A 19,633-nucleotide genomic window follows, 5' to 3' on the forward strand; every position below is an offset into this window, starting at 1 on the left:
TGAACTGTGCATTTAGGTTTTGCCTTTATCTACCACACATTTTCCCAGGAACTTTTTTTCTAAAGAATTTTAGAATACACTGATGGTCTTTATTACTTAGACCCAATGCCGCTGGAGATTCCACAGTTGTGGTTTTCTTAAACCCACTATTTTTTTTCTTAATTTATTGTCTGGTGTTCTCCTGAAAAAATAATTCCCTCAATGAATTATTTGATTCTCCAAAAACAGTTTGTGTAAGGAAGACAAAAAGCAAAGGCATTCTGGAATGGCACAAGAAGGACTTCCAAAAATCTGCTCCTCCATTAAAAGTAATGAGGACATTGGGAAAAAATGTCAAAGGCAACTTCTCAGAGTTCTGGAACATAGCCAAAGACTTGAAACAATCTGAGAAATGTTTCTTCAAGAAAAATGACAAGTTTTTGGCGACAAGCTTTGTGGCGTTTTAATTTGCCCTATTTCCACAACCCCCTTCCATCATTTGGTAGTCTTTGAAACTAGAGCCTCAGAATGATAGTAACTCTGAAAACCAGCAGCTTAGCAGCTGCTGGAAGTGCCAGAACAGATTTAGAGCTCCCTCCCAAACCCTCCTCCCAGAGAATTGTCACTATTTGACCAGTATGGCAGCTCTTTGGAAAAGTCTTATTCATAGAGCTTATCTATTAAGTGACTTGACTCAGTGCTCACGCAATGAGAAGAGCCCTATTACAGGGTGTTTGTGGAATCTGACAGGTGGGTTTTTAAAAACTGCAGCTGCCAGCTACCTAAGGAAGCAATAACAGTAGCAACACCAGCAGAAAAGAGGCGGGACAAAGAACTTAAAGTGAAAATCTAGGGAGTGATATGTCCTTTAGAGCTCTGTAAAGCTCTGACATATTCCTTGAAATCTAATAGGTCTCACACATGTGCACAGGCCAAGGAAAGACCCGAGGAGACGTTAATCTCTGGCTGCCCTTAAGGCTCTATGTGAGCAGGGGAAGTAAGGCAGAGTTTTAAACTTCCCAAATGTCAAAGGCATACCCTGACATACCTAGAGAGTCCTTTAACAAGGGGTGGAAAGCTTGTAGGTTCAAGCCACTTAAGTATATCTCACCCCAATTATTACCTTAACACTAAGTTAATCAAGCAGAAACTTCAGTGACTGCACATGACAAAGAATACAGACTTTTCAGATTAGTCCAGGAAAACCACTAAACAAACAGCAACGGAGAAATACTAGAACTCTAATAAAAACTCAGAGGATCTATTTTCCAAAGTCCATTATATTTTCTAATTATATTATTTAGAATGTCTAGTTTTTATCAAAAAATTATAAGACATGCAAAGAAACAGGATAATATGCATAGGAAAGAAGCATGAGAACAACATCTCACTAAAGAGCAAGTATCAATAAAGAGACTTAAGTTATAAAAATAGAACCAAATAGAAACTCTATTGAGTTGAAAAGTACAATAACTAATAAAAAATTCACTAGGGGGGCTCAACACCAGATCTGAACTGTTGGAAGAAAGAACTAGAAAACACTAAGTTAGGTTAATTTTTATTGTACAGTTTGATGAAGAGAACCAAAAGGGAATGAAGAAAATGAACAGAATCTCAGTGATCTGTGGGATACCACCCAGCATAACACTGGAGCCATAATGAGAAGCTGACAAGGAGAGGAGAAAGAAAGGGTCATAAAGGGCACTTGAAAAGATAATAGCCAAAGTTTCCCAAATTTGATGAAAATATTAATCAGAGAAGATCAACAAATTCCAAGGAAAATAAACTCAAAGGGATCCATACCTAGACACATCAAAGTCAAAATATGGAAAGTCACCTACAAAGAAAAAATCATTAAAGTAGCAAGAGAAGAGCCAGTTATGTGCAAGGGATCCTCAGTAAGGGAAACAGCTGATTAATCATAAACCATGGAGGTCAGAAGGCAGTGGAATGATATCTTTAGAGTCATGCCAAAAGAATCTAAAAATGATTTCTATATCCAGCAAAATTCAGCTTTAGAAATGAAGGAGAAATTAGATTTTGCCAGGCGCATAAAAACAGAGAATTCTGTTGCTAGCAGACCTGCCTGCTGGGTGATCAGAGGCCAGATTTAGCTCCTGGCCCAACATCAGGTCCTCCCTGTGTGTCCTTCAGGCCGAAAGGAAAAAACATGAGACATGAAGTCAACTCCACATGAGGAGATAAAAAGCATTTATAAAGGTTACCAGATAAGTATAAGTAAATGTAAAAGTCAGTATTAATATATTTTTGTTTGAAAATTTATTGCTGAGAGGAAAAAAGTATGTGTGCATGTGTTTGTGTTTACATAAATGACAAACACATGCCTGTAATTCAATGTCATGCATATTTTGGAGACACTTAAAATATGCATATTATATATAATGGGATAATTACTCATGGAGGGAGGGAAGCGGGAGTTGGGTATGGAGCTCAAAGAACAATCTTTAAAAGCAGAGGAGGGTCTGTACAAACATAGTAAGGAACTTTGAACAAGATAATGTACCTAAACTGTTTTAAAATTCACAGTGTGAAAAACCATAGAGGAAAATTGTGGGCAAAAAGATGTAGTATTTTGGGAAATGAAGTTTCTGGAGAAACAAAAGTCCAGGAGACATTCATTCATGTGATCTCAATACACAGGGATATTAAATATACCTTCTTCACTATAGGAAAACTATGGGAATTTTAACAATAGGTAGTAAGAAAGAAATATTAGAAATTGTGTTTAGAGCTAATCTGCTGAGAGGCCTTCACAGGCAAGGGGACTGTCTATAATTTGTGCTACATTTCATGATTTTCTTGAGTCAGAATTTAGTATACATCACACTATCCATATTAATTCTAAATCCCACTCCAGAAATATGGACCCAATCTTAGAGTTTTTCTTCTATGGAAGAATCCTTTGACTTAGGCTGACCAGATTTAACTTGAGAAAAATTAATGCTCACCTCCCCAGGTAGAAAAAAATAACTATATTTATCCATTTAAATTTTTATTAGTGAAATTGGGGAAAGGAAATACTGAGATGGACTTAATTAATATGCATTTTCAAACAAGGCTCTTGAACAAAGTGAAGTTCTTCATTCGCCACTAAACTTTCCTCCTTGACTGAGGTCATGATGATTCTTTAATATGTAGGAAAAGGATCCCATTCTTCCATGCACCTGAGGTAAGTTGAGTGTTAGTAAATTGATCATTAATACATTCCAAAATAAAGAACTATAGGATTTTGGGTAGAATTTTGGAAAGAATGCTAATAGGAATGTCTTTATCATTGAGATTTTAAAATTAAACCATGCTATTTTAATGTTTATAGTTCCTCCCTCCCTTCCCCTTCCTCTGTCCTTCCTTCCTTCCTTCCTTCCTTCCTTCCTTCCTTCCTTCCTTCCTTCCTTCTTTCCTTTCTTCCCTCCTTTTTGTTTCCTTGGGTTGAAAGTCAATGACAATGCTATATGAGTACATAGATCCCAAGTCACATATTGATCATATAAGAATACACAGTTTTCTACTTAAACCAAATTGCATTATTATTTAGTATCGAGATGAATACCTATGTTTAAATTCTATCTTTCTATATAAGAAAACATATATATTTAATTCATATTTTTTCTTTTTTCACTTTATTCAGAGAAGAAGTTAGAATTAGATGTGTGTTGCCCTAGCTGGGTAGCTCATCTGATTCAGCATCATGCTGTACATCAAAAAGGTTGTGGGTTCAATCCCTGGTGTGTGCAGGAGGCAACCAGTCAATGTTTCTCTCACAATGATCTCTCTCTCTCTCTCTCTCTCTCTCTCTCTCTCTCTCTCTCTCTCTCCTTGTCTCCATTTCCCTCCCTCTCTCCCTCTCTCTCTCTCTCTTTCTCCCACCTTCTTCTCTCTCCAAAATCAATAAACATATCCTTGGGTGAGGATTAAAAAAAAGAAATAGATGTGTGTGTGTGTGTGTGTGCGCTTGTTTCCTTTTGGCTAGAACTGTTTCATTTTTAAACGCTGAATTCCAATGCCCTTAGATGGGACTTCAGCTCCCCATTTTACTGCTTGGCCTCCATTTTCTAATCTCACAAATTTGACCTTTGAACTTGGCTTTTTACTTGGGCCATAATCTCCTAAAGTTGTCAGTCTGTCCTTGACTTTTCCAGCTATAGCTCTATAGTTTCCCCATGGGCAATACCATTAACACCTACAGCTTGGTCCGACACTTACAAACTTACAACAATCCTAATGCTGAATTGTTATCATAAACCTCTCCAGCTCTGGGCTCATATTCCAAATTTCTTACACGGGGTTTCTACTCAGATTATCTCAAAGCACCTTAAATTAAATATGTCCCAAACTGAACCCATCATTTCACACACAAAATCATTTCCTAGTCATTTTTTTTTTCATTTAGGAGCACTGTCACCACCTGAACACCCTAAAAAGGAAGCTCAGAATCACTTTCAAATGGAAAAAACCTGACAATTCCTTTGATATAATCTCAACTTATGCATGTCCTTCTTTTCTCCATCTCTCACAGCTAAAGTTTAGACCGGCAACACTTACAGCATGAGAGCCTGGTATGACAGCATGACATTCATTTCTGTAGTAATTTACCCCCATCTGGTTCCTTGACCCCGATTTTCCACCAATCACCTCTGCAAAAACTGGGCTCCAGCCTCCTTAATTTACAATACTTAACACTCCATAACTATGTTTTGTTTAGTTTACCATCTTAATATGTAGATTGCTTTGCTTAAATAATCTCTTTTTTGAATTAACCTGATAAAATTAAGAATAGAGAGGGAATTAATTTTTCTGTAAGTTTTTTTTCTCTCCATTGCTAGTTTTTGAGACCTTAAGAAACACATCATTTAAAGAAGTTTTCCCATATTACGGTGCTTATAATTTCTATCTTCCAATAATCCTCACAATGACACTTTTGCTAGGAATAAAACCAAGTCTTGGGGATTTTTTTAGCATATTTTATTGATTATGTTATTACAGTTGTCCCACTTTCCCCCCCTTTGCCCTTGTCTGCCCAGCACCCCCCTTCCCTTCAGTAATCCCTGTTACTTCATGTCCATGGGTTGTGCAGATAAGTTCTTTAGCTTCTTCACTTCCTATACTATTCTTAACATCCCCCCTGTCTATTTTGTACCTATCAATTATGCTTTTTAATCCCTGTACATTTCCTCCCCATCCTCCCCCTTTCCCCTCCTAGCTGATAACCCTCCAAATGATCTCCATACCTATGATTCTGTTCCTGTTCTGGTTGTTTGCTTAGTTTGTTTTTCTTCTTGGGTTTTAAATGCCGGATTTACCCGTATCATTTCAGCCTTACCTCATAGCTTGGACCCAAAGTATCCTTGGGCTTCTTCCATTTCTTTACATTATTTAGTCATTTTGTTCTTATTTTCATTCTATCAGAGCATTAGTTGACTTCGTCTCAGTCATTTTTACTTTAGTATGAATGAGTTTCAATGCCTATTCCTGACAGGTGCTTGGAGGAAAATATCATGGTGATGTCCATGGCTTCATCTAAGTACACATGAAGTCCTAGAACCAGGAATATTTGAGAACAGGATCTGTCGGCATCTCCTTTTCTCTTTTTTCTCAACTCTCCTTTTTCTTCTTCTGCGCTAAGACTCCCAGGTCATCCTTATTCTTTCTTGTTATTTCCTAAATCTCCCTACATTTCTGGTCTGGGATATATGGACATATCACTCTCTCCTTCAAGTTAACTTTGTACTCCTTCTAAGTTGTTCTTATGATTGCATTGACTCTTAAGACTAGGCCTGTTTTGTGGGTACTGGGGAGAAAAGGGTGGATGTATCTTTCACCAAAGGTCTCTGATTCAGTGATGTTAGGTCAATTGGAGATAAAGTTCCTTTAGATATGAAGTAGTAGGTGTGGAAGAACAGAAAACAACTTTGCTGAAAATGATTTTTACCATCTTTTTCCAACTTCTCAGTTACTCCAAAACCTTGGTTTCTGAAGACACTAAATGTCCTAACACTTTGATATTCAACTTGTTCTCTCACATTTTGAGAATTAAAGGTCTGAGACTTTAGTATTCCAATATTTCTGTGCCTATTAACAACCTCCACAGTTTTTTATTTTCAAAGGAATATCTACTGAATTAAACAGACCTGAGCCAGGAAATCACATATCTCCCATCTTCTTCTCTTATGAGGTGTAAACATAAAAATACCCTATAATAAAAAGCACCTTTCTCTAGGGGAATTTTTTTACCTTCAGCTGTATAGAAGCCCATATAGTGCACAAGTTAGTGTAGAGTGTTTCCAGCTCCCTATCACCACAGCTTACAGACAACATTGTTTACGCTCAATTCTCATCAACATGTTAGTTCTTCAAATCGAATTCATAACAGGATCCAACATCTTCTGATTCACCAGTGGAGAAATGAGATACTCACCACATCTTTATCATCTTCTATATTTCACTTTGTATGCCCAATGAGTCACTGTGCATGTGACAAGCAACTCCAAAACGATGAATAGGAACAAATATTGGGAAAGGAGGTGACCACTTTCCTGTTTCCGAAAAAAATATATACATTCCTTATAGATCTTAATATGTCAATGCTTTAAAAATAAAGGTATATTAAATTTCAGGAAGATGAAAAGTAGAAAAGAAAAACTACTCAATATATTCCTCACCCTCAACAATTAAGGTTATTTGTATATATTTTTGTTGATCATAATGATAACTGATAATTATTGAGGATAATTAGAAACAGATAAATTTATGCCAAGTGGATAATGAATGTCATTGACTGTGTTTTCTTGTTTGTTCTTCTGGATTAGGTCAGCACATTTTCTTTGAGCCAACGAACCTCTGGAGAAGATGGAATTGGGACACTCTTGAGATTCAGTGTGATAGAACTTGCTTAATAGAGAGATGTTCCAAATTAGGTTTGTTGTTGAGAAAGAGCCCAAAGAGGAACTCACAGTGAAGGAAGAGAAAGTTTGGGTTTTGATTTAGGTTCAACACTAAGGCTTATGTGTCCTTGGATAGGTGGTCTCCTCCTGGGACTGCGCCAGTAGACTCATCCTTGCAGGATACTTGGATCGGGAGCAAGAATACAGAATCTGTAATATCAGACACCCAAGTCTGGGCTTTATGGATCAGTTTTCAGTACTGATATCATTTAAGAGTAACCGAAGCCATGGCAATGGGAATTACGGGCATGGTGGTAAACTGCTCCAGGGTTCGACCAACTAGAAATTTGGAGTCATTATTGAATCTTTGACTCCCAATGTTCCTGAAAAACTTGATAGGGTCTACAGGAAAGAGACCTCTAGAGGAAGATCTTGAATTCCTTGCTAATATGAACATTGGTGGTTCAAGAGATGAATTGGATAAATGAAAAAGTTAAGACTATAATTGGCCCTGGCTGGTGTGGCTCAGTGGATTGAGTGCGAGCTGCAAGCCAAAGGGTCGCTGGTTCAAATCCTAGTCAGGGCACATGCCTGGGTTGTGGGCCAGGTCCTCAGTGGGGGTCACGTTAGAGGCAACCACACACTAATATTTCTCTCCCTCTCTTTCTCCCTCCCTTCCCCTCTCTCTAAAAATAAACAAATAAAATAATTTTTAAAAAAGAACTTATTTAAGAGAAAAGGAAATTCTTGATCAGGAAAACTCTACACTCTATCTCCAAAGCAGCTCTGCAGAGTTGCTTGGCAGCCTTGACTTGCTGGTCTCACTTCCCCACCTTACTTACCACTTCTTTGAAAAAGAAAAAGACTATAATTGTACTCCAATCCAGTGAAAGGAGACATGCCTGTTATGCAAATATAACTTTAAGTAATATCTGTAGGTTTATATTTATTTAAGATTTCACTCAAAGGTATCCTTTAGGGTATGTGTCATAAAAGATTAGCATCTTCTACAGCAAAAGGATGGTTCTTTGATGTGCCATTTCCTTGATTTCTGCTAGGTTTCAGTTTTGTGTAGTGAAATAACTTGAAATTTGGACCATCCTCAATTAGAATGAATGTTCTGCAAGGGAATAGCCCTGTGACCCTGAACAAGTAGCTTAAGATTTCTAAGCTTGTTCCTTTAATTAAATCAGAGAAATAAATCATTCCCTGAGGAAATTTACAATCTCACTTGTTCTAAAATCCTTCTCAAAGCTATGCAGAAATAAGAAAAATCCAGCAAAATGCAAATCAACATATATTTTGGAATTAGCTAGTTAACCAAGAATTTGGGATGTTGACGTAAGAAGAGCTTGGTGACTTAGGCCAGGAATTTAAAAACAGGCATCTTCAATTCAGAAAAGTTGTTTTCTAGATCTCGGTTGAAGGCCCAGCTATTTCAATCTTTGTCAAACCATGGGCAGATGGGCTGGAAGAGGAGGGATCCATAGAGAAGGCTTTGAAAGCTATGGATTCAATTCCTACCCAACGTGCCTAGCATTGACTGTCATCTCCTTGCCCTCCTAGCTCATTCTTTCTATACCAACAAACCCATATAGATAAGTGGACACATGTCCACAGCCCCACATGCATGGAAACACAGACATGCATAGACAGTGAGGCACAAACACGAACACTCTTAAACAGTCTCACATAGACCTGCTGACAGACACAAAGCAGAAGGTTAAAAAATATCCAGACAGTCATGTGCGTACAGACCTGAGTACACACGCAATCTTAATTACATCCAAGTACAGAGCTCAGGGCACTCTGTCTGCAGATGGTATCTGTGACATTGAACATAAACCCCTGGGTACCACAAGTACGTAAGTATACCATTTCCTTCTTTTAAGGAAATCTTGCTATAATAAACTTGATTTTTTAAGGCCTGGGAAAACTGGCCTGAGACATGCAGGAACCTGGAAACAACAATGCTATTATAAAAATATCTCAGTTACCAGGTGTGGCCGGAATTGAATCGAATGTTACCTCACTCAATATACATATATTAATACTTATAATACACTCCATTTTGTTACTGAAGTTTTGGGTAACTGTAGCTCTAGGAATGCAATCTGCAGTTTGAACTACAGTTGTCGTAGGTGCATATGCCAAAGAGTAAACTAATGATGATGGTCATTGCCACATCTTGCATAATACTTAAATGCTTTGATCGCTCACCAAAGAATTTAAAATGTAATTCTAAATTTGTGATGAAATTCTCGCAGAAACCTGGTACTTACATGTGGCCAAACAGTAGCATTTGAATGTAAACTGAATATGAAAAATTCAAGTAATAGTAAAAGCAGTCCGATCACTGAAATGCAGGCACTTATGATGTTCATCGCGATAGTACAGCACACCTGGAATAGATAAAGGAATCGCCGGGTCACCCAAGGTTATCCACGTACATCTACTTCTGGAAAATGATCCACAAGTACAGAATGTATATAAATTCTGATCTTTTCAGAATTGTAAGGTTGGTAAAAGGACAATCATAACTGCAGATCTGTTAGGGTCCTAATTAAGACTGAACAATTTTGGAGAAAACTTTCGATGTAGCCTGCGTGTCTTTAGTCCACTACAAGTAATTATCGAATGTCTATTCTGTACCATGCAAACTATGCCCTGTGTCAGTAGATAGAGAGGCAGAAAAGAAATGGTCCCTGCACTCAGAGGGCTTTCAGACTGTTGAACAAATGTATATTAAATGTAAACGGTGTAAAAAACAACCCAGGGAAACTCGTAGTGGCAAACAGGGTCAGATTTCCACAGAGCTATACAGTACTCCATAGGTCTGCTATGGTTCACTTTAGAGCGTAGGGGAGGGGTTGTAGGGGATTTTGTTGGAGAGACAGGTGCTATCCAGACAGATGTTTTGGATTTTATCTTGGAGATAAGGGAGATTTACATCGCTGGAGGTGCCTATTCTGTTTCTAGGCCACACTCTTGTCCTTCCCTTCCCATCTCTCTAAAAATAAATAAATAAAATCTTTAAAAAAAATGTAATCACTTATCCTTCCATTTCACTACCTGTCAACATAAAACTCCACACTCTAAAGGAAATCAACATAACCCAGACTCTACAATCTCTCACACCCATTGTCCATCATTCAATCAAAAGTTCCTAGACATGTGAAGAAGGAAGAAGGAAAGAAGGTAATAACAGACACTGGGCCATATCCAAATTTACATGTCATAACCAGCATTTTGCATTAGATAATTTATCAGACAGAAATTTAACTCAGTGATTAACTTCATTTACTCAAAATGATTTTTATGGCCAATAAAATATAACCAAGATTTCGTAAATTGGAGTGTATCCTTTTTTGGATAAAAATGCAGTAGAAAACTTAAATTTCTTAAATTAAAAATTTTTTACTAACCTTATTTTGGCAAATTAAACTGTTATCTCTAGAATTGCTACAGACATTCTGACTTACCAATGATCTCGAACATCTCTTCTCTAACATCATTGTAAAGAATCCTGAGAAGATAAACTGGAAACAAAAATCACATTTGTTAATACCCAGGCATTATGTTTATAGACATAGTTGAAGAATAAGAATTGTGGAATGCTGGAACATGAAGACTATCATCTTAAAGCTTTAGCAGGATCATTGAAAATATCATGTAGGAAATAATTAATAGTTCTCTACTATAGAAATGGAAAAAGGCATGAAATCTCTGGTCACTAATGTAACATATATGTTGGAAATGAATCTAGGGGCACCTTGAGGTGACTTTGTGGAACAAAAGAAGTGTCAAGTTTTAATAAATGTTTGTCCACCACAATTTATTCAGCCCATATGTGAATTATAAGAAAACATATCCAATTAATAAATTTACTACTATATAATGTTATATTTTGGTGATTTCACATGCAAATACTTTTAATACAATGTTAAATACTTTATTAATAGAAAACATTTAAGCTTCATTTTGCATATTTAAATATGAGAATCACATCATGTCTTCCATGAGTAGCTTGTCCTGAGACCTTGCATCATTTCCTAAAACTTGTAGAAAGATGACAGTTATTTTGTATCACAAATGTATTTTTTTTGATGCAACTTTTATGCATGGATGATTTAAAAATTCCTACAGCATTAAAAAATTAACTATTCGGTTAATTAATTATTCAGTTAGTAGCAGAGAGAAAGAATATTCTTTCCTCAGAAAAATTAGGCCAATAACATGTCAACAAGAAATAGCATTTTGGAATTAGAAGGATCTGAATTTGAAAGCTTTGCATGTTGCTTTTTATGGGACTCTAAGAGAAATTATTTAACCTATTATTTACTTTTGCTTTTTTCATTGATAAAGTGGGGATTAATATGTTCTATGTTGTGTTACTGTGTTAGTTGCTTTAATTAAAGCAATTTGCTGAATTTACAGTCAACTCCTAAGACTCAGAATTATGTTTCCTGAAACAAACATCTTTCTTTGTGTGCTTCCTGGTTACAACTGGCCAAGAGAAAATCTCAAGCAACATTTGGAAGGGAGAAGGGAAACAGAAACTATTATTCTTAGAAAGTCATAGTAACCAGACACGGCAACTGTGGCCTTAACTTTCCCTACCTCTCACCTGTCGTATTTACATCTTGTCTTTCAGAGGCAGCAGTTTCCAGACTTCTCCATGACCTTCCCTTTGCAACCCCACTCTGGTAGCCAGGAGCCCATGGCTTCCTAGATTTAATTACAACTTCAACTTGTCCACTCATTTTAGTGTCTTTGGCAGGAGCAGCTAATGACTATCTTTACGAATCTCCAGCTCTCCTGTCCACATCTCCTCTCTAGGAATTCCCACATTTATGAAGGTCTAATTCTCTCACTATTTTCTATATTCCTGATCCTGTTTTCTTACAAAAACTTGCATTGAAATAAGCCCTTATCACAGGGTCCAAAACTTGACAAATGGAAAATACTGATTTTTATTACTTTCTCTTGTATTTTCCACTTCCACATATCTTAACTGAGATTCTTCCTAGACCTTTGAAATGGGTGCTTCTTTTGTCTTCCCACTACTTATCTTAGGCAGTCTACATGTAGCAAGACAAGACTCTGCTCCTCCTTAGCATCCTGGACTTCCTCCACTTGAAGTTCTCATTCTAGAAAAGCCTCTCAGGAAATCAAAACATAAAACAAAATGATCAAAAAGAAAACTACCACCAGGACAACATTTTCTCTTTTATCTCAGGCAAAATCATGGTCCTAAATGAAATTAGTGCAGTTATTCATCACATGTTGCACAGCCCTCTTCACAAAGTTCAGAGGCCGAGGTACATGCATCCATTCTCCCTTGCAGCTCTGTTTCTGACTGATAATCCACTGAAGGCATCTAAGGGGTATATGAGCAACAGTGAATTCCACATGATTCATAGTTAGATCATCAACTGTTTCAAAGGTATTAATTTCTTATTTGTGTAGGACTCTGAAGGAGGGTTTAGAACATGGAGACCAGTTGCTGGGATGCAGTATGGCAACAGAAAAACCTATGGGATATAACTAATTTATTATAGTCCCATTTTCCCCATTAGTACACTTAAACTTGTCAGGTTAGGGCTAGTGATATGTAAGAGAATACTTGGGGGTCATTTTAAATAGGTGATGGATCAAAAGAGACCTCTTGAGAGAGTGACATGAATGCTGAGCTCATATGAGTGACCTGAGTCTTGAAGACAAGAGGAAAGAGTTTTCCAGAAAAAGAAAATGCAAGCACTTGCAGAGAAGAAAATTTTATTTGTTTAAGGACCAGCATGCATGGAATATAAAAATGAGTGATCATCAACCCCATATAAGATCATCCTAGGGTACTGGCTGTCCTTTAAAAGAGTATGCTGTTTTTCTCCATAACACGTAGAAATAGAATTTTTCTTGCTTGTTTACTTGTTATCTCAACTAAGAAAGTGAGGGTTATGAAAGTAGAGGCATTTTTTTATATTACTTAGACTTACTGTAGGTCTTGTTCATTGTTTTATTATAGTCCCTAGAGCAGTTCTTGCAAATAGTGGCTCTCCAATACATTTCTTTACTGAATGAATGAGAATACAATTTAAATAACATCATTCGCATTAGAAATGAAGTTAAGAAAATGTGTGAAAAGCCCTTTTAATAGATTCCAGGTCTTCTGATTTACTCTTTCAGAGTTCACCTTCAGCTAGGTCCCAGAGAAGAGAGACCATTAAAAATAGCATCTCATGAAATCCTAGTCAAGACCCCTTCAGGTGTATTTGATGTGTATATGTAAATTACATACTTATTCCAAAATTCATATGGTAAAGTGATGCAAGGATGCAAGGATAGTCAAGATAATACTGAAGAAGAACAAGACGGCAGACCTCACTATACTGATATTAAAACTTATGTAAAGGCACAGTTTTAAGTATTAAGTTTTTGAAATCTGGTATGCACTTTACATTTACAGCATTTGTCAGTGTGGTTTAGCTATTTTTTGATGCTCAGTTGTTGCATGCGACTAGTGGCCACTGTATTGGACAATAGCTCCAGTCCTTGGTCTTTTTATTTTCACTTACTTTCTTGGTGATCTCATCCAGTCTCATCGCTTTCAAATATCTACCTGCCAGTGACTCCCAGACTTTTACCTTAAGGCTAAGTCTCTCTTGCAAACTCTAGATTCTATATCCAGCTGGCTACTTGACATCTCCAGTTGAATCCTAAACATAGATATTTCAACTCAACATATTCAAAACAAGCTCATTATCTCCCCTGATAATCTACTCACAGTCTTCCCCACATCCATTGATGACAAGTCATCCCTTCTATTAGCTGAAACCAAACTCTGGCATTATCTTTAACTTCTCTTTCTTATATTCTGCACTCAATCTATCAGAACATTGAATTAACTCTCCCTCAACATTTCCTAAAATCATGTTACTTATCACCACCTCCGCCAGCCTTGTTTGAGCCTCACTTGGATTTCTCCAGTAGCTTCCTAAAAGGTCTCTTTGGTCCCCTTTATTAACTTTTCAACACAGCAGCCAAAGTGATCCTTTTAAAAATTAAGTCAGATTATTTAATTATACTCACAAAATACTATAACAACTTCAATTTCAGGTAAAGTAGAAGTCAAAGTTCTTACAATGATTTATAAAGTCCTGTATTATTAACCCCGTCCCCGCCTCCCGCCTTTATTTTCTGACCTCTTCTCTGCTACTGTTGCTCTTTCTCTCTCTGCTTCAGCAATCCTGCCCATACCCTTTCTAAGAACATCACAGGTACACCAGGCACGGAAGACTCTGTTCTAACGATTTACTGCTCTAGCGTTCTTTCTCCACATTTGGCCAAAACTCTGACTTTTTCCAGCCTTTACTCAAATGTTACTGTGGTAGTTTGAATTACTGGCTACAATTCTTCACTTACAGATAATATTATACTTCCATACTCTGGCCATAGTCTCATGGTGGTTGACTATGTTTCTCTGCCCCTCAGTTTAGAACTTGGCAATTTTATTTGCTTTGGCTGAGATGTTAGCAGATATGACCCCGCAACCCAAGGCTTGAAATGTTCTTGGGTGACCTCTTGTGTTGTTGCCTTTTATTGTGAGAAGACTATGCTGTCAGCAGCCACTAGTCTAAAGAGGATGTACAACAAGTCTGTACCTGACCCGTAGCTTAAAGCCAAGTCTGGCTAGTCCCAGCCTAGATCAGTTCACTCCCTACCAGTTCACAGATGTGTGAGTGAGAAATAAATCCTTGTAGATGCCTACCTCCTCCATGAAATTTAAAATGATAACCAATATTAGTTTCCCAGAAGGCCCATTCCCCCTTATCCTACTCTACTTTTTCTTGTTTTACATCTACAGCCTTATCACCTTCTAGCTACTACCTACTATCTGATAGAATAAAGTTCCATCAGGTCTGGGGTCTTTGTTTTGTTTGCCAATATATTTCAGGCACCTAGAACAAGCACCTGACACATAATGGGTACCCAAGAAGTATTGGTTAAATGACCAAATATCAAACTTTATCATCATCATCATCACCATCATTAAAAGAGTTTCACTCAGGATTTTGTGGGGACAATGGCACATTACCCATCATACTTTCAAACAGTGAAATTTACTTTAGAAATCTCTGTTAAACCCCACCAAATTCTTTTTATGGACCAATAGAACAAAAATATTTCATTTTTCTTCCCCTACACAAGCTCTATATATCCCACTACTTCCTTAGCCCTTATGCTATCTCATCTCGTTGACTCCACTGGCAAAATAAATGACCTATGGGTAATAGAACAGTCACCAACCATTTTCTGTTTTTCCAAAATGCCCCTTGGGCCTCCTCCATTTTTCATCAGATGGAAAGGTTATGTAAAAAGTAGATTCTTTTTATAAAAGAATATTACTGATAAGAATCCAGGTGTAGATATCAACTGGGTATAAGAATGAGGTCCTTGGTATATGTTCCTTGATAGACCTTCCCCCTTTCCCCCCACTATCCCTCTCCCCCATCCCCTCTGGTTACTGTCAGGTTGTTCTTTTTTTCCAATGTCCCTGGTTATATTTTGCTCGCTTGTTTGTTTTGTTGTTTTTGTTCCACTTATAGATGAGATCATATGGCATTTGTCTTTCACTGCCTGGCTTATTTCATTTAGCATAATGCTCTCCAGTTCCATCCATGTATAAAGGACATATAGACAAAGCAAAAGGGGGTAGGTTCAAGAGAAGGAGGCTGGGATGGGTGGGACAGGGGGCCATGATGGTGTGAAAATGGAGACAACTGTACTTGAACAACAATAATAATAATAAAAAAGAATGAGTTCCTTGGGAACAGGGACAGTGCATTTTTGGTGTTCTGCTCCTGGCACACTGTTTGGCTCAGAGACAGTCATTAAATATAATGAATAAATTAATGAATAATAATCAGGAAGTAGATTATTTACTCACAGACATAGATGACCAAAGTGGATATCTTAATATGACAGCAAGAGGAATATACCATGTTTGAAATGCAATATATTGTGTGAAAAGCAAATATGTCCAGAGCCGTCCCAGCCAGTTACAAATCAGACCAGTCATTATCTGTATGGCCTGGGAGAAAAGAACACTGTTAATTACTTACTACTATTCCAGTTCAACCACTGAAAGACACACACATCAAGAAAAAGCCAAGATAGGGAAGGAAGGTGGTGACCTAGAAGAATTTGAGGATTCTCAACTTTCAACTCAGATGGGGAGCGGCTGTTATTATTTCAAAGAAGTTTGCAGAAACAATGACTACATGTCCAATTAAATTGTACCAGGTGCCTGCTTCTCTGCTCAAGAGGTCATATGACATTAGCCCTGGATCCCTGAAAGAATTGGTGACCCTCAATACTCTGTGGTTAAAACCCTTGCAGATACAGCTCTTATGTTCTGTAGTCTAGTAGACTTGGTATTTCTGACTCTACTGTCCTTCTCTCATGCTCTCAAAACTGGTGCTTGGACTTTGATTCCCTTCATTCTATCCACCTCTATGCCCATCTGTAACTATGGTTTATATCAAGAGTCCCGGGCTCTTTATAAGCAAGAGTTAAAGAAAGACAGTGAATCCTTGGAGTACTTGATTTTCTATAGCTTTTCCTAGGGACCATTAGCTGATTTGGGATTGCAGATAATTTCTGCCCACTGAAGCCAAATCACCCAGGATAGTTTCTGAGCCAGAAGAGGAGAAAAATTCTGAGCTTACTATGTAGAGCCCTCTAACATCTCACTGTAGAGTTTTTCAGCTGGTTTTTAAATAGATGTTTCTCAGGCATGCCTCCTTCTGCCACAGCTGAATGAGCCACCCTCCCTGGTCCCCTCAGTCAGGCATTAAGCCTCAAAGAATTGAAGGAATTATATTGAAGTTTAGAACCTAGCATCTCTTGCTTTACATCAACTCATATTTCCTCTTCAGCTTGAAGTTTGGGTTAGGGTTCTCTTCTGGTATGTGATTATGCGGAGGCAAACAGTGTTAGCCAGGTTGATGGAGTCTCAGATATGGTACCCATTTGCCGTATGAACCCTGGGGGGAGGGTTCAGCAAAGGAGCAATGGCCTCTGCTCACTTTTCTGTCTGAAAGAAAGCTGTCCCCCCGCTCCCACCTTAATGCCAGACATTTCAGTTCCTCCCTGTATGCCACTGGTGCATTTCAAGCTATTACCCAAGTGCTAGAGCTCAGAAGGAATGAAGATGAGTAAGTCCATGTGTGGATCTTTAAGGGAAACTGCTTGAGACTTCAGAAATTTCTTCCACCAACTCCATCCCTGCTGGTTGTTGCAGCCAGAAGTTATGGGGGCTTATCTTCTTGGCACTGGAACCATGGGATGGGGCACCTGGTATAGGACTGGGACTCCTCACTCCTGAGATATCACTCCCAAATTTTTATCCACTGCATGTGGATGTGGGACCAGCCCATTCTGCATCTCTGCCCCTGCTACCAGTCTGGATGGATGTGGGTCTTTAATTCCATAGTTGTCAGACATCCATTCAGCTTGATTTCTAATGGTCCTGAGTGATGGTAGTTCTATATTTTAGCTGTGATTTTGATGTGGTTGTGTGAGGAGACAAGCTGCGTTTTCCTATGCCACCATCTTGACCAGAAGTTCCTCTTTCTTTCTTTCTTTCCTTCCCTCCCTCCCTCCCTTCCTTCCTTCCTTTCTTTTTCTTTCTTTCTTCCTTTCTTTTTCTTTCTTTCTTTCTTTCTTTCTTTCTTTCTTTCTTTCTTTCTTTCTTTCTTTCTTTTTCTTTCTTTCTTTCTTTTTCTTTCTTTTTCTCTCTCTCTTTTCCTTCCTTCCTTCCTTCCTTCCTTCCTTCCTTCCTTCCTTCCTTCCCTTCCCTTTCCTTTCTTTCCTTTCCTTCCTTTCTTCCCTCCCTGCATCCCTACTTTCCCCCCTTCCTTGTTTCCTTCTTACCTGCTTTCCTTCTTCCTTCCTTTTTTATCTTTTCCTCTCCTCCTCCTTCTTCTTCTTGTCCATGCTTATTACTGTTTTGCTATTACAAGCTTCTTGAGCACTCAATTTGCATATGTAAAGCAATCCCCCCAAACCCCAAATTAACCCCCACCCAAATTCAAATAACTCACCATGTCATTCCTTAGGTTCCTAGATTCCTAGCTCATCTTGCCCAGAGCTGGAAGTTGGAATGTTTTGCTGAATGAAATGAGGCTGAACCCTTGGATAATGGTAGGTCTCATTAAAGGACAGCAAAATGGTCAGTAACAGACCTATTTATTTTCAGACGCATTTTAACTATTACTTCTCAATATCCAGACCAGATAAGTGGACAAGGGGGTTAGGAATCCATATCTTTAACATCATAACATTGGGAATGAAAGGAGAAAAGTTTGGGTTCCTTGCTTGCTTTATGTAAGTCTCTTAGTACAATTCTGGCAGAGGATCATGTAGATCTTAAATGAGTGAAGTCAATAATAGACTTGAGATTTGAAGAGTATTCCTGTACCAAGTTTTAATCCCATTGGTTTGATTTCTAATCTGGCCTCATTGTCCAATATAGATGGATAATGCAAAAGGGTAAAACCTGCTGGATTTTATGGGAGTTGATTAGAATACAGTGGCATGTTTGGGGACGATGTCAAGAAGATAATGCTATGGTGACCACTGCCCACAAAGCTCTACGGTCTACAACTTCTCCTAAACACAGTTTCCACAATTTGACCATCTCTTTGGGACCATGTCATGGTCAGTTTCGCTTTAAACAATTTATAGATGCCAAAAAGGATTTCCATCCATTTACAGACTCAAGAGTGTATTTCCTAGGAGTATGACTAGACTGTAATGGTTTGGGGTTATTTAAATGTCGTTGATAGATTCATAATTTCTGCTTTATTTAACTTTGGCCTGATAAACAGTTTACACGTTTAGTCTGCGTGTGAGAAACACAGATGTTACATAGCCATTTCAGAACACTTTCACTAACTCTCCTCCATTGGGAGAGTTCATAATAGAGGCGGTTAAAGTCTCCTCTTTTTTATATTTAGAAATTGCAACACCACAGTCACTTATTCACTCAAGTAGCATTTAGTTCTTACCCCCAACATTCTTGTTTCTTTTTTTATCCTCAGATGAGTTCTTGGCATTTTCCACTAGAATACAATAGGAAAAAAGAGAGGTTAAATGTGTTTCTTTTTTGTGGGAAATATGAGACAGAGTAGTAATAATTATTTTCCTGGATAAGATACTTAAAATTGAGGAGGAAATTGAATCTTAGAACTGTTCATTTTTCACTACTTTTTAGTCCTTTGAGAGATGTATTTCATCAAACCAACAATATCACTATCTTAAAAAAAATCCAATATTTTTTTCAAATATGTTTGTTTATTTGCCAAATTCAGATTGGACTGTATTACATAATATGTGGTGTGTGGCCCCATTCACCAATCCCACTGGAAATTACCCATATCCCACCTTCACAGGGTCAGGAAAATTGGACTTTTTCTCATTATAGCATATTCTCTTACTAAGTGTTATTTCCTTCCAAATTAAAGTCTGGTGCAGAGGCACCTGACTGGCAGCACCCAAATTACATGCCCACATCATCTGCACAGGAAGCTGAAAAATAAAGTGCTGTAAATTTTCCTTAGGGAAGGTGGCAATAGATAAGACAAATTAAACTCACAGAAAGCTACCATTAAAATTGTGGATAACCTTTGGGATTTTTGTATAACTCATATTAGTCACCCTAGACTCTATATTTAACAACCATGAGGATT

This window comes from Desmodus rotundus, chromosome 5, assembly GCF_022682495.2.
Source record: "Desmodus rotundus isolate HL8 chromosome 5, HLdesRot8A.1, whole genome shotgun sequence".
Lineage (NCBI taxonomy): Eukaryota > Metazoa > Chordata > Mammalia > Chiroptera > Phyllostomidae > Desmodus > Desmodus rotundus.